Source organism: Heteronotia binoei, chromosome 5 (assembly GCF_032191835.1).
Source record: "Heteronotia binoei isolate CCM8104 ecotype False Entrance Well chromosome 5, APGP_CSIRO_Hbin_v1, whole genome shotgun sequence".
Taxonomy (NCBI): Eukaryota; Metazoa; Chordata; class Lepidosauria; order Squamata; family Gekkonidae; genus Heteronotia; species Heteronotia binoei.
In genome coordinates, this window is record NC_083227.1 from 44215694 (window position 1) to 44232936 (window position 17243).

Sequence of the window (17243 nt, forward strand, 5' to 3'; positions counted from 1 at the left end):
TTCCAATCTTGACTGGCAGGTTCTAAAAGGAACATGGAAATCTGACTAGAAGTAGGAAACAGGTTAGAGTCTAAAGTCAGAGTAGTGTAGTGGTTTATAGGTTGGACTAAATGGAGGCGATTGCACTTTGATCACCTCTTGAGAAGACAAGACTCACTGGGAAAGAGAAAAATGCTAGGAAAAATTGCAGGCGGGAGGGAAAGAGATAGATACCCAACATGAGATAGATTGGCTCAATAAAGAAAACTATGGCCTTCAGTTTACAAGACTTGAGCAAGGCAGTTCATGACAGGACATTCTTGGAGGTCATTATTCATAGGGCCACTGAAACCAGAAAGCAACTGACCAGCATATCACACACAGTGACTGTAATACCCAGGTTCAAATCCCCATTCTTTCACAATAAAAACTTGTTGGGTGGCCTTGGACCAGTCACTCTTTCTCATCCTAACCTACTTCACAGGATTGTTGCTCTGAGGATAAAATGGAATAGGGGAGACTTCAGTTGTAAACGCCACTTCGGGTCCCTATTAGGAAGAACAATGGGCTGTTGATATATAAATACATTAATTACTGGGTCATACCTGACCTGAAGAGGTCAGACTAGCCCAATCTCGTCAGAACTTGGAAGCTAAGCAGGTCAAGCCTAGATAGTATTTGGATGGGAGACCACCATAGAATTCCAGACTTGCTATGCAGACTTAAGCAATGGCAAACTACCGTTGAATGTCTCTTGCTTTGAAAACTCGGAGAGGGGTCGCTGTAAGTCAGCTGTGATGTGACAATGAAAAAGAAAAGTGGGGGGGGGGGTCTTTTAACTCATAATAATGCCTCTTTATCACAGAAACCCTGTTTAAAGTATTCTGTTTCCCTCAATGGCCAGGCAGATGCCTTGCACTAGCATTTCACTGTTCTATTAGTCTTCACAAAGAATTCCAAAGGAGACCTGATCACCCAAGCAAGCATTTCTCTGACGAAGAGCCACAGAAATTTGAAAAGACCATTAGGCCTTGCTGAATAGTTTAGCCTTAAAAACTGTTTCCAGCACTCGCTTGAGTCAGCCTGCGCTCTTTGTATGGTAATATATCCAAGAAGTTATTGCTGGGAAGAGAAGATTTAAAATGCTGTGGCGTTTTTATAGGCTGGTTTGTTATAAGGCGAGCTTTCACGTGCAGAAGACTTTTTCATGAGGAAACACTGTGGAAAGATTTCACAAGGTAAAGACCAGGCCTTGAATTCAGCAGGAGCTCACATGAGCACAGCTCCTGAACCTACCTTGTCCATTGAGTAGTAGGTGCAGCGGCATAACAATCCCTGGATTAGGAGAGTAAGCAGCCAGTCCGCCACTAGGAGCTTTGGCATACCCCCAGCAGCCCTCATTAACCTCTGGAGAAGCCCGCGCCATCCTTTCTTCACTTCTTATGTAATTTTAGGTGGTTGGTGGCTTGCTGGCCTTTTGACTGTGGAGGAGGATGGCCAAGGAGAGCCCCAGGTGAGTGAGGCCTGCTTCAGCTGGCTGGATTTCTAGCCAGCCCAAACGGGCCTAGCTCGGCCAGGGCTCTCCTTTCTTGCATCGGGTTGCTTTTGGCTGGTGGGATGAGGCAGTAGCATATGCTAATGAGTTGTGCTAATGACCACCACCTATTTTTCTACAAAACAACCCCTGGTAAAGACTATGGCAAAAAAAAAAGTTTTTAATACCCCTCCCCAGCAAGTAGTGTAATCATAAAGTCAGTTAAGACCAGTGGCCTCAGTGAAATTAGAACGGTGTGGCTCTGTATAGGATTGTCACAGAAAACGGCATTTGACAGAAGAAATCAGTCTTATGCTTCAGGTTTTTCTTAAAAGATTCCTCTACTGCTGTAGATTACATCCTGTGTCTCTGTTTGCTATGATCTATGCAAACAGCAGGTAAGAATTCCAGATGGGTGGCTGTGTTAATCTGCAACAGTAAAAGAAAACAGGAGTCCAGTGACACCTTAAAGACTAACAACTTTGATTACGGAGTAAACTTTGGGAGTCAGAGGTTGCTTCCTCAGATGAAGCCTGAGCCCTGAGGCATTCATTGGTTAGGCAAATGTGTTTACACCCAGTGCTGCAGATAACAAGAGGAGGAGGGGTATTTAAAAAGAAGGGCCCATTTAAAACAACATCTAATCAAAAAGAAGATCAGGTCATGCAGAGTGGATGAGAACCACTCCCAATGGTCAACTGGCAAATTAGGATTAACATAAAACAGATTTAGAGCAGTGTGTATGCAGATACAAGTGGGAAAATGTAGCTGAACAAAGTAGGAGTCCCATTCCCATTTCCATGATTAGCTTCTATGACCAAAGGTCTTAAGCTCAACCAGAATGTATCAATTATCAAATTTACATAGATATACAACATTACTTACAAAATTAACTGAATTCCAAGGTTACAGTCAAAATATTCAAATCTAAAAAGTAAATAAAATACTAAAACAGGAATTTCTAATAAAACCTATATTTTAGTTAAGTAAATCTAAAATTGTCATGTTAGCCAAATATATACCAGAGTCTGTTACAATCAGCTCAATCCAGATTTTTGTGGTTTTACAAATAAAATTATCATTAAAAATTTTGTAACAAAATAGGTGGTTTCAGGATTAATATCTGCCAACCAATCTGCCACCAAAAGTTCAGTTGGTAATTGGTGTTTGCTTTTTCTAAAGTCCCGTACTTAGATCGCTTGTGTGTTTGTGAGTCTGGAGCTGTAGAAACACTTGGCCATCTTCTATTATTTTGTCATGAGTGGACAGTTCCTAGATCAATTTGGATAACCCCATTCTTACCAAACACCAAAAAAGTAGAAGTCTAGTAACACCTTTAAGACCAACAAAGTTTTATTCAGAATGTAAGCTTTCATATGCATGCATACTTCATCAGACAATGAAACCACTGCCCGCCAACTATATGTAGCACTGTTCACTTTAGCCCATACCATTGTCTGATGAAGTATGTATGCATAAGAAAGCTTGCATTCTGAATAAAACTTTGTTGGTCTTAAAGGTGCTACTAGACTCCTGCTTTGTTCTGTTCCTTCAGACCAACATGGCTGCCCTCTTGGATCTAGATATAGCTCAAGTAATTAATATCTGTAAGGAGCAGGATGTGCTAAGAAGCACCTATAGGAGATGGGAAATGTCAGTTCTTCACCAGGTGACCTGGTGACAAGCTAGTGTTGAACTTCTTGATGAAGGCTAATTCAGCAGTTTCCTATTGGATTCTCCCTGTAGAGCTCTTTTGTAGATGTATAGTGACTTTTACAGTGCATTCCTAAAGAGTGTTACACCAGTCTAAGCCTATTCATTTTAATGGGCTTAGACTGGAGTAAGTCTCTTTAGGATTGTACTGTTAGATCAGAAACAGAATGCTCTGTAAGATTAAAAGGTTCACTAGACTCTTATCTGGGAGAACCGGGTTTGATTCCCCACTCCGCCACTTGCACTTGCTGGAATGGCCTTCGGTTAGCCATAGCTCTGGCAGAGGTTGTCCTTGAAACGGCAGCTGCTGTGAGAGCCCTCTCAGCCCCACCCATCTCACACGGTGTCTGTTGTGGGGGGAGGAAGATAAAGGAGATTGTAAGCCACTCTGAGTCTCTGATTCAGAGAGAAGGGCAGGGTATAAATCTGCAGTTCTTCTTCTAGTTGGTTTCTTAGTACTGTGATTTTTAATGTCAGTTTTGTGGCCATTGATTAGATATACCCAGCATGAGAGCCAGCATGGTGTAGTAGTTAAGAGTGTTAGGCTAGGTTCTGGGAGCCAGTCACACACTCTCAGCCTAACCTATCTCACAGGGTTGTTGTGAGGATAAAATCGAGAAAAGGAGAATAATATAAGCTACTTTGGCTCCCCGCTAGGGAAAAAGTCAGGATACAAATGGAGTAAATATATAAATAATAATATATCCCACTTCTCTGTCTGATAGGACAGGGGTGGCCAACGGTAGCTCTCCAGATTTTTTTTGCCTACAACTCCCATCAGCCCATTGGCCACCCCTGTGATAGGGACCTAAGGCAGCTTTCAACATTGTTTTCCCATCTTCTGTTTTGTCCTCACAATGACAACTGTAAGGTAGGTTAGGCTGACTAGCCCAAGATCACCCAGCAAGCTTTCATGGAAGAATTTGAATTCAAACCTGGGTCTCCCAAATTCTAGTCTAAATACTCTAGTCTAACCACTATGCTGAGTGCCTGAGGAGTGCAGACTGACCTGTTTTTCCAATATAAAGACTAGAAGTGAATTGTTGATCATTAAAGTTTATACTGGAATAAATTTTGCTAGTCTTTACATTGCTGCTAGGCACCAGTTTTATTGAGTAGGTTAAGAGGTAAACCTATTTCTAATGAAGGAGTCGCATGACTGAATGCTCCAAACAAAATTTCCCCGCACACAGAAACCTAGATTCTATTTGACGTGCTAGTTTTCTATATGAAAAGGAATTGTTTTGTATGGAGAATAATTCAACCGGGTAAGCCCTCATGATCTCATGAGAATGAACCTGACATGGCTATTCTTCTAAAGCAACATCTTTCAGGTGACCTTTTTTAGACCCACTCTAAAAGTCACCCATCTGAAAGGCAGGAGACTTGAGTTCTATTTCTGGCTTTGCTACTGATATGCTGCATGACCTTGGAAAGGTCACTTTAAAAATGATCAGAGGGCAAGCTAGGTTTGTATGACTTTTTTTCACACAAGCAGCTATTATGTGATAAAGGCCTGTCATGGATTTGGGTTTATCTCTGCTCAAGTGCAAGCATGTGCATATTTTGTTTTATGTTACAAATCTTAGCCCTGCCTAATTTGTTTTGATACAGGAGTTTGGCAGAAGTCAAGAGAGCAGCTCTGGAGAGAGATGGGTTCAGCCACAGCCCTCAATCCATTCTTTGCAATTCAGATTTGTTATCTGGATTGATTTAATCTGAAATCTGGAGTAACTCTCAACGTGATTCCATACAATCATAAACGGATTAGAATCATTATCACCTATAGTTGCCAAAAGGCCCAAAGGAAACATCCTTTCCCTTTAAGAGAAACTGCATGTGTGGAAATGTGCTGCTGAAACATTTCTTGGCAAGGAAATAGGGTTGCCAAGTCCAATTCAAGAACTATCTGGGGACTTTGAGGGTGCAGCCAGGTTGTGACAAGCATAATTGAACTCCAAAGGGAGTTCTGGCCATCACATTTAAAGGGACTGCACACCTTTTACATGCCTTCCCTCCACTGGAAATAATGAAGGATAGGGGCACCTTCTTTTGGGGCTCACATAATTGGATCCCCTGGTCCAATCCTTTTGAAACTTGGAGGGTATTTCGGGGAGAGGCACTGGATGCTACACTGAAAATTTTACCCTATGGGAATTGGTCTCCATAAGGAATAATGGAGTGGCCAGCAGACACTTTCTGATGACCCTGAAGTGGGGGGAGGGCCTACAAACTGGGGGATCCCCTGCCACCACCTGGAGATTGGCAACCCTACATGGAAACATCCCATGGAATCTCTATTATAGGGAGTCTCTATTATAGGGACAAGTCATTTGTTTTCTCCAGGCAGTTGGGAGTCCTACTATTGAGCCACAGGTATGCTGGGGAAGTGGGAAAATCTGTACTTTTAAACACGCTGGCTTCATAATAACTTGGAACAAACACCTCCCCAGGACTGAACAGGGATATTGGTTTTTTATCTCATTACATATGTTAAACCCACTTTCACCAAGTATGGCTATATCCACAGTATTCCAATGTATTTCTCTTTTAGGAGAGTGTATCAGAATAATGTTTTTGTATTGACATAAACAAGGGATATTGGCTGTTTATCTCATTACATATACTAAACCCATCTTCCACTATATTTTAATGTACTTTTTCTAATGGCAAACTAGAATGTATATATTTATGTTACATGTTGAAAAGTAAATTAGTTGGACAGGAAAAACTTCTGTGAAAGAAATGCCCTCATTTTGACCCAGGCTTATTAGCAATAGAATAATTAACAGACATCCTCACATTCTGACCTGTTACTGTTTTATTGGTTTCCCATGCTGATGCAACCCAGATCAAAGGTTTTCTGAATTTGTTAATTTTACTATTCTGCTATTGGATTTTAACTTTGTACCACTTTGCATTCTAAACCCCACCAGCTATAAGTAGCTCCGCTTGCAGTACCTCATTCCTCATCTGAAGAAGTGTGCATGCACACAAAAGCTTACATTCTGAATAAAAGTTTGTTGGTCTTAAAGGTACTATTTGACTCCTGTTTTGTTCTGCTGCTTCAGACCAATACGGCTGCCCACCTGGATCCACCCCGTAAAAAGTCTGCTGTAAAAACGTAGTGAAAGCCCAGAGTCAGAAATGACTGGTGCTTCATTTTTTTCCCATTTCATTTTATTCGATTTATATCACGCCCTCCCCACCGAAGGCGGCTCAGGGCGGCTTGCACAGGGGACTAACTTTACCTTTTAAAGGGACATAGCACTTTTTTCTTTGGGATGGTTAAAGGTAGGCAGGTCACTTGTACCTCACCTTCCCTCCCCCACTCTGTCTCCAGTGACTCCTGTCACTAAACAGATTCTTCTTGAGGGGTGGTCCTCCATTACCTCACTTTCCTCAGGTCAAAGAGTAAGCATGCCATGCAAAAATACACTCCTGTAGAGTCTGACACAATCACCAGGTCTTCCCAGAAATATGAGGGAATTGTTGACTCTGCCGTGTCAGTGAACCCCATTTACTAAGTTAATGTCACAGTAAACTGTCACATGCCTCCTTTGAAAAGGGCAGAGATAAATACGCTGAATCTGGAGCTCACAAGCAGAGAGGCTTCAAGGCAGCATATATCATCATCTTTGTGTCCAGGCCCATTCTTTCAGATGTGAAGCATAAAGACTTCACTGGGCCACGTCAAAGATCCACCTATCCTAACCAACACTAACAGCACTGAGCCAAGCAGAGTTACATCTTTCTAAGTCCACTGAGCTCTGACCCAGATAGCCCAGGCTAGTCCTGGGCCAGCTAATCTCTTGCTTTGAAAACTCCAAGAGGGGGGGGGTCACTTGATGGCACTTTCCACCATTACCAGGCCCGCTGAATTCAGTGGGCTTAGAAGGGTATAACCCTGTTTGGGACTGCACTGAATAAGGATGGCTAACCAGCTGCCTTCCTGAAGCTCACATAGGGTATTAGAGTGACCTTGGTTCTCTGTTACCTCAGCCCAACATTTGGTAATCAAAGCTTTACTATCCTTGAATATGGGCATTCCATTCTTAGCTATTTTAGCTACTAGCCAGTGACTAGCCGCCCTGAGCCTGCTTCGGCGCGGAGGGCGGGATATAAATAAAATGATGAATGACAAAACTAGTACACTTCGCATTTATATAGTGCTACACAATGTGCAACTCATGCACATTATCTTTTTGTAAGCCTCACAGGCTAGCCGGATCCTGTCAGATTTTAGAAACTAAGATGGGTTGTTTCTGGCTTGTTCTTGGATGGGAGACCACCAGAGGCAGGCAATGGCAAACCACCTCTGGCCATCCCTTGCCTTGAAAGCCCTGCAAGGTCTCTATAAGTTGGCTGCAATCTGAGGGCAATTTCCACCATCAGTCTTCACATACATCCCCCACCTGTATGTCAGGCTAGTTTTATCCCCATTACGTTGACTTGAGGGGAGAGGCAGGGAGCTCAGAGGCTGTGACTTGCCTGAGACTATATAATTAGTTAATGGCAGAGGTGAGATTTAGGGACTTCTTCCTAGGTGACAGGCAGTGTTCCCTCTAAGCTGAGTTAGTCTGAGCTAGCTCAGTTTTTTAGCCTCTGGCTCATATGTTTTTGTCTTAGCTCAGGAAGGACAGCCCCAGAGCAAACTAATTTATGCAGAGGCTCGCAACTTTAATGCCAGTAGCTCACATAGTAGAATTTTTACTCACAAGACTCCGCAGCTTAGTGGGAGCATTGATGATAGGTAGTTTTCATGGACATCATGCCGCTCCAAGAGGGATTCTAGTGTAGAGGGGAAGAGCCATGGGCACCTTGGATGAAGCAAAGGATAAAAATAAAAAGAAATTAACCACAATTCTGCCTAATGTAAGAATAATCAATCATATTAGTATTAGAAGTCTCTATAGCACCTGCAGCTATAGTTGGCACAGCAGACAAAATCTTGCGTAAACGTCACTAAAGAAAAAGCTGACCCAAATTTAAAAAAACAAAACAGTGCAAATAACATCCAGAGCCAGTTGAAGGGTTGGCACAGGCTCAAAGTGACTTATTAAAGATATAATGTGCTTCCACAAGCAAAGGGAATGGACAGCTTGCTCTGGGCCAAGAGCTTGTTCTTCCTGAAAGCCCTCAGCCGTTGCCATGTGATAAACAGTAGCTCTGGCTACTTCTGTGTCAAGAGGGCCTTTAGGTGCTGCGCGTATTACCTCAATGGGCTGATTCACCAGGCTAATGATTAACTATGTATTATGAAGACCAAATGTGGTGCTGGAGGGGAGTTTTATGGATTTCGCAGATCGATAAAAAGATGAATAAGTGGGTTCTAGATCAAATGAAGTCTGGACTCTCCCTAGAAGCTAAAACGACTAAACTGAGGTTACTGTACTTTGGTCACATTATGAAAAGACAAGACCAACTGGGAAAGAGAATAAAGCTAGGGAAGGTTGAAGGCAGTCAAGATCCAGCATTGGATGCATTGACTCAATAAAGGAAGCCACAGCCCTCCGTTTGCAAGACCTGAACAAGGCTGTCAATGATAAGATGTTTTTAAGATTGTTAATTCATACGGTTACCATGAGTTGGAAGATACCGGATTTATGTCCCATCCTCCACTCCAAATCTCAGAGTGGTCACAATCTCCTTTACCTCCCCCACCCCCAACAGACACCCTATGAAGTAGGTGGAGCTAAGAGAGGTCTTACAGCAGCTGCCCTTTCAAGGACAACTCTTTGAGAGCTATGACTGACCCAAGGCCTCTCCAACAGCTGCAAGTGGAGGAGTGGGGAATCAAAGCCGGTTCTCCCAGATACGAGTCCGCACACTTAACCACTACACCAAATTGGCTCTCAAACTGGAAACAACTTGACAGCACTTAACAGACACATTATTTGCAGAGGAAGGCAATGGCAAACCACCTCTACTTAATCACTTCTCTTGAAAAACCCTTTGGGGTCACCATAAGTTGGTTGCAACTGAATGGCACTTTTCATGCACACATTATGAAGAACACCTTGTGTCATTGGGGAGTGGATAATTTGTAGTCTTGTTGCTTTCAAAGGCTCCTCTGCAGAAGTCATACAAAACTGGATCGGTTGAAAACACACACAGCACTTTAGTCCTCCTCATCCAAAGCAAGCCAGTTCATATTGGAAAGGTTAAATGTGCCTTCGAGAGAGGAATGATCTGGCATGGGCGTTAGGTGGGACTTCTACAATTCTGAGAAGCCTCTGAAGAGGCTGAATGGCAAGGGCCAAACCCTAGTGTGTGTCTCTATCCTCCTCTGCAGGGCTGTTGTGAAGGCAAGCTGAATAAGAACAGCAAAAGCAGGATATGCCTAGGACTCAGTCTTAAGGCTTGCTAAACAGTACTAAGATGTGCAGAGCATCTTTTCTACATCAGTGATTGATGGAGCAAGCTTCTAGGCAGACTTGTCAGCCTGGCAGGTACCTCCCTTTTTAGAAATCAGACATACATTTTATTTAATTATTTATCTATTTATTTACTTCTATTTTACATTTGTGAATTGCCCAATCCTTGAATACATGGGGTTCTGGGTGATATAAAACAAAAGTAAAAAAAAAATCTGTATAATATTGTTAAAATCTATAAAACAGTCCTTTCTATATTATAATAATCTCAAAATGGCATCTCTAATTTATACTCAAAACCCACTCTAGACCAAGTCACCATCTCCTGGGCGGGACAAAGAGTGAGACAGGACAAAGACTGAAGTGAGAGAGTCAGAAAAAAAGAGAAGAGGGTGCCAGCCATGATGGAAACCATTGCTGTCCTCAATCAAAAGCCTGGTGGAACATCTCCACTTTACAGGCCCTGTGGAATTGGGTAGAGCCCATCAATCTCCAATTCTGACATATTTCCTTTACAATATCCCCCCCTCAAGTATTAAGCCCAAACAAACGATATCCATATTGTTATTCCTGTTTGGTCCTTGAATCTGTAGAACATCGTCATGAAGTTGTTTGCTAATTTGCTGCTCACTCTCTACCTTTTATGTATGGACTGGTAACTTCTATTGCATTGTATCTGAAGAAATGTGAGCACATAGAAAAGCTTATACCTTGAATAAGGCTCTGTTGGTCTTAAAGTTGTTCCTGGACTCAAACTTTGTTCTCAAAATATGAATTGTGTTAAGGCGAAGGGTGTTTCCAAGATAACAAGACTCTGTGTGAGTATCTGTCTTCTCTCAAATGTTAATGTAGGTTAGATGATAGCAGACATTACTTGAAGGGTGTTTTCAGTCTGTTTGCAATGCAAATGTGAAACCTGCCTTGGCCAGAATGCCTCACAAGAGGTGAGCCATCCTTTTCTGCAGTAACAACAAACAGACCAAAGCCACACATAAGAAATGCATTTGAACCCCTGTTGCAGTTTTGGTGTCACCAATTACTGCTGTTTATACAGGAAAGAATTTCAGCAAAAAGCTGAAGGCACTTTTCCCGTTAATGCAAGCTTTATAGTTACCTTGAGAAAGGAACCCATTTAAAACAAAGCTAGTTGATGGTTCACGTGCAAAAAGACTTCATTAACGTCCAGAGGACTTTAGTCCACCATGGGCAAATGAACAAAAAAGATTGTGGTGCTTTCAAGACTAACCAATGTTAGACTACCATAAGCTTTTCATAACCAACTTTTACTTCCTCAGATGTCTAGAGTATTGCATTAAATTAGCAGAGGTTTATATCCCAAAGTTGCAAAAGACCAGAAGGTGAAAGTTATCAGAGACAGAAGCCAGAAAGCCCACATTCCTTGGACAAGGAACGATATTGCTTTGCTGAGCAAAAGTGAAACCACAATCCTGTCAAAAGAGCAATATACTCAGACTGGGTGTGGACCACTGCCAACCAGTGATGAATTCAAGGTGGGGTGATAAAGCTGAATTAGCTACATAAATCTGTAAGGAGGGCCAATTAGCTTTTGTAATGAGCTGCATTCAACCTTATGTCTGATAGTATCAAATCTGCATAGGACTTCCAACTCAGCAGCTTCTCCATTTCAAACTTTTCCGCTGAAGCAGGACAATCTTTAGCATCACAATCATAAAGAAAGATGAAGTCAGTGGGTTTAGAAGGGTGTAACTCGGCTCAGGCCCTGATCTGGATGGCCCAGCCTAGCCCGATCTTGTCAGATCTTGGCAGGTAAGCAGGGCTGGCTCTGGTCCGTACTTTGATAGGAGACCCTGAAAGTCCAGGGTTGCTATGCAGAGGCAGGCAATAAGAACATGTTGGATCAGGCCAATGGCCCATCCAGTCTAACACTTTGTGTCACACAGTGACTAAAAAACCCAGGTGCCATCAAGAGGTCCACCAGTGGGGCCAGGACACTAGAAAACAATGGCAAACCACCTCTGTTCATCTCTTGCCTTGAAAAGTATACAGTATCATATAAGTATCATGTAAGTTGGCTGTGCTTGATGGTACCTTCCAGTACCAGCTTTGCTTAGGATGGCACTGTAGGCCTGTCACTGAACATCTAGTGCGGTTGAAAACTCCCCTAATGATTTCTGAGTTTCATATTTAATGTCTGATCTATACTATTAATAGCATTTAATAATTTTGAGAGTTTAATATTTAATGTTCAATATTTCATGTTGCATTGTCAAGAGCCGGGAGGGGGGGAAATGTCCTGTTCCTTAATGCAGCTTAATGCATGGAAAAGATGTTCTAGCCATGGCTGACCCTGCATTGAGCAGGGGTTGGACTAGATGACCTGTATGGCCCCTTCCAGCTCTGTGATTCTATGAAATGCAACAATTCTCTATTAAAAGGACAGGACATTTCCCCCCTCAATGCTATTGGCAACATGGCTTGCATAGAGACTGCCCAATCTGGCCAATGGAAATGGCAGAAGAACATTGTTGGCACAGGAGAACACAGATCACATTAAGAAGAAGAAGAAGAAGAAGAAGATATTGGATTTATATCCCGCCCTCCACTCCGAAGAGTCTCAGAGCGGCTCACAATTTCCTTTACCTTCCTCCCCCACAACAGACACCCTGTGAGGTGGGTGGGGCTGGAGAGGGCTCTCACAGCAGCTGCCCTTTCAAGGACAACCTCTGCCAGAGCTATGGCTGACCCAAGGCCATGCCAGCAGGTGCAAGTGGAGGAGTGGGGAATCAAACCCGGTTCTCCCAGATAAGAGTCGGCACACTTAACCACTACACCAAACTGGCTCTCATTAATGGATGCGCCAATGACTGAGTCCTGTCACTGTGGTAGTTTCCCTTGGGTGAATAGGAGGATAGAGCTGATACCATGGTTTGTTGCAAGACCTCATTCCTGCACTTGTATTTTCACTGGGTCATCCATTGGTGCTGGAGAGTAGCCGTTTCTGTTTGGGAAATGCTCTGTAGAGGAAGGACTGGCTTACCACTCAAAGCTTGTGAGGAGGAAGGATCAGCTTCCAGGAGTGGCTGTAGATAATGTGCCATTTTGCCTTGTGAGCATTCATGCACATTGTCTTCTGTGAACCTTGTAAAATATGCTAGTATTATCATCTGCAGTAGTGTCCTGGTTGTTGTCACCTCCAGCGCAACCCATTCATTAGCTAAGTTAGATGGTCTCTATGCTAGTCAATAAATGGACAGAAAACAGAAATATTCAGAAATCAGTGAGGCAGTTTTTCAATCTCTCTGGATGTTTGCCTGGAGAGACTTCAGAACTGCATGACTTCAGCAGGGAAAGCTGAAAGAGAGTCAGACTCCAGGAGAAATTGCTGACTTGGAATTCATGTGCAGATTTGATATTATCAGACTTGGAGTGAATAGGGATGACTAGCTCTCTTCAGAAAGGAATAATTCCTCCTTACAGCTTTGTATATACTATTCAAATGCATCCTGCATTTGCAGATACACCAACAGCTGGGAATGGTCCACACCCACTCTGAGTGGATCCTTGACTCATTTGAATGGATCTGAGCCGTAGGGCTCAGTACTGGCTCCCATGCTCTTTAACTTGTTCATAGATGATTTGGAATTGGGAGTAAGCAGTGAAGTGGCCAAGTTTGCAGATGACACTAAATTGTTCAGAGTGGTGAGAACCAGAGAGGATTGTGAGGCACTCCAAAGGGATCTGTTGAGGCTGGGTGAGTGGGTGTCAATGTGGCAGATGAGGTTCAGTGTGGCCAAGTGCAAAGTAATGCACATTGGGGCCAAAAATCCCAGCTACAAATACAAGTTGATAGGGGGTGAACTGGTAGTGACTGACCAAGAGAGAGATCTTGGGGTCATGGTAGATAACTCACTGAAAATGTCAAGACAGTGTGCGATTGCAATAAAAAAGGCCAACACCATGCTGAGAATTATTAGGAAGGGAATTGAAAACAAATCAGCCAGTATCATAATGCCCCTGTATAAATCGATGGTGCAGTCTCATTTGGAATACTGTGTACAATTCTGGTCACTGCACCTCAAAAAGGATATTATAGCATTGGAAAAAGTCCAGAAAAGGGCAACTAGAAAAATTAAAGGTTTGGAACACTTTCCCTATAAAGAAAGGTTAAAACGCTTGGGGCTCTTTAGCTTGGAGAAACATCAACTGCGGGGTGACATGATAGAGGTTTACAAGATTATGCATGGGATGGAGAAAGTAGAGAAAGAAGTACTTTTCTCCCTTTCTCACAATACAAGAACTCATGGGCATTCGATGAAATTGCTGAGCAGTCAGGTTAAAACGGATAAAAGGAAGTACTTCTTCACCCAAAGGGTGATTAACACATGGAATTCACTGCCACATGAGATGGTGGTGGCTACAAGCATAGCCAGCTTTAAGAGGGGATTGGATAAAAATATGGAGCAGAGGTCCATCAGTGGCTATTAGACACAGTGTGTATATATATATATATATAATTTTTTTTGGCCACCTTGTGACACAGAGTGTTGGACTGGATGGGCCATTGGCCTGATCCAACATGGCTTCTCTTATGTTCTTATTTTCACCTGAGCTTGACAGTGGAGCATGATACACCTTATCCTGGGAAACCAGGGTTCCTGTGGCTCTGAAGCATTTGCCTATATAACCTACCAATGGTCTGAGGTGCCTAGAAGAGAACTGACACTGGGGATTTTCCTGGTTTCACCTCCCCTGGCTCTTTGTGCATAACTTCCTTGCTGCCTTTCTGTTCTTTGTAGCTCTGGGCACAAGCCTCTCTACCAAAAGGTGCATGTTATGAAGTCAGCTCTGACTCAAACACTCATATTTACAGTAATAAATGCATTTGTGTTTCAGGTCCCACAAGGGCTGGCTGTCAATTCCAGCCCATGAAGACATCACATTCGCATTACAAATGTAGAAAAACCACAATGTGATTTTAGGGTCACAGATGCAAATATCTTAGAGGAAATTTTAGTTGCTGCTGGTGTATTTGATCCCCAACTGGGAAGAGTATGTTGCCAAATGACAATCATTTATTATTGACTATGACATTTGGCAAGGAAGGAGGCGTTGGCTTGAGTTCATCACACTTCAAAGGTCCTAAATCCAAAGAGGTCTGGAAGTTCCAGTTTCCCAAACTGTCCAGCTCTTTTGGGTTGGACAAGACCCTCTGGTTATATTTGGAGCAGGCTGTGCTGCTTAGGAAATTGCCACTAAAACACCTTTGGTGAACTCCCTGGCAACTTGGCTTTAGAGCATCCATTCCAATATAGAATACAAAGGATCTAGGATGTCTGTGAGATCAGACTGGGTTGGGACTCTAGTTCAGTGGCAGAACATCTGCTTTGCATGTAGAAGGGTCCAAGTTCCATTCCTAGCATCTTCAGTTAAAATGGCCACGTAATAGGTTATGTGAAAGACCTGAGCCCATGGCCCAGCTTTCTTCTACTGCTTAGTCAAAGTATATCATAGGTCCCCAAGCTTTTTGAGCCTATGGGCAGATTTGGAATTCTGACATGGCACGGTGGGCACAGTAACAAAATGGCCACCATAAAATGGTAACCACAGGAGACAGAGTTAGTCATGAGATGTTTGCCACATCTTAACTTCAGTAGTATAGTAGATCCTTGCTAGGCAAATACCCTATCTGACCCCACCCGCTTCCTAAAAACACTTAGCAGGTGCCAGAAAAGGTGTCGGCAGGTACCATGGAGCCCACAGGTACCATGTTGGGGACCCATGAAATAGGTAGTGCTGACCTTGGTAAGTCAATGGCAGTATAAGCATACTCAGTATAAAGCAGCATTATGTGTTCAGACTGGCTCCAGGGAGTTCCCTGATTTCATCCTGCCTTCATTGTCAGAAGTTTTGAAGACTGATTTGCTGCTGTTTTTTAAACATAGTTATAAGGGAAAATACAAGCCTCGTGATGCAGAGTGGTAAGCTGCAGTATTGCAGCCCAAGCTCTGCTCGCAACCTAAGTTCGATCCCGGCAGAAGTTGGGTTCAGGTAGCCAGCTCAAGGTTGACTCAGCCTTCCATCCTTCTGAGGTCAGTAAAATAAGTACCCAGCTTGCAGGGAGTAAAGTGTAGATGACTGGGGAAGGCAATGGCAAACCACCCTGTAAAAAAAATTCTGCCATGAAAACATTGTGCTTGCACAGGGGACTACCTTTACCTTTACAAGGGAAAAATGCATCCAATGGCAGTACACTACTTCACTTGAGAGCAAGCAAACATTGAAGAATGACACAAGATAGTGCTGGGCTGGGGGACCACGAAACAACTGGTGACTCCTATATGTGGTGGTCCTGTGTTAGCAATTCAAGGCTTTTGAAAACATCAGAGATCAAATCAAGGCGATCACAAGTAATCAAATCCCCAATTCTTGCCTTTTCTTCTTCTTCTTGTCTTCCAAAAAAACAGCATATAGATTTTCTGCTAGCTGCTGTGAAACTATATGTGGCCTGACAATGGAAATTCTGCACTGTTCCAATCACTTGCCCAACAGATGAGTCACTGTTAGAGAATTCACAGGACATGTATCAGTGGCCGAGGCTTTGAAAATGAAAAATGCCTTTTCAGAAATATTGATGCCCTTTATAGTTATGGTGATAAAAATTGTCAAAGGCAGCGTTTACTTGCTATAATAATGAGTGAGACGTCATTTTAATGTTCAACATTGTATTTCCTATGATCTGAAATTTCACTGATTGCACCTCTTGGGGTGGGGTTGATGGGGTGGGGTTGATATAGAGGGAAAGCCGCCTGCTATAGGCCAATTTCACCAGATCTCAGAAGCTAAGCAGAGTTGGAAGGTTCTGCAGAAGAAGGCAATGGCAAAACATTTCTCATTTATTTACATTAATTACAGTCCACCTTTCTCACTTGGACTCAACAGATTACATGGAGTGAGTCAATAATATCAACAGAATGGGACATTCAATAAATAGTGCAATAGGATTAGGGTTGTAGAACCAACCAGAAAGCTAAAAACAGAACACAAGCAAAGCATAAGTCTCAACAAGACACGTTAAATGATGCAAAAAAAGTACACAGTAGGATTCTAATTTCAGGAAACTAATCACAGTCGTGTTAAGAGGTTTTTGCCCAAATGCTAGAGTATCCCCCATCAGGATGTAGGGGAAGCATCCCCAATAGGTAAGACCTGGCAGCACTAACCACAGTCTCCAGTAGTTTGTCCAAGTAATTATTGTGATCATTTAGTACAGTGCAACTCTACTGCCTGGGTAAAAAAAGCACTTTTGAATAATTCAGATTTGCATCGTTTGCAGAATGCCAGGAGGAGAAAGCAAGAGCCTTCCTGACTTTCTCGGGCAGGCCATGCCACAAGGTGGGGGCAACAACAGCAAAAACACAAGTACGGACAGTTGCTTCTCACTTGCCCTGGGGATGCCATAAGTTGATTGCAACTTGCAGCACATACATGTGTATTATTTGCATAGTATTATTACTTCTTTCCAAGCGATCAAAGCAATTCCAGCGTCCCTATTATAATGGCTTTTCATATGGTTGTGCAAGGATATTTTTTTCATTTTGTGTACAGCAGTTTCCCCCTCATCCCATAGAAGTCAATATGGTAAGAGACAGTCAGTGTGC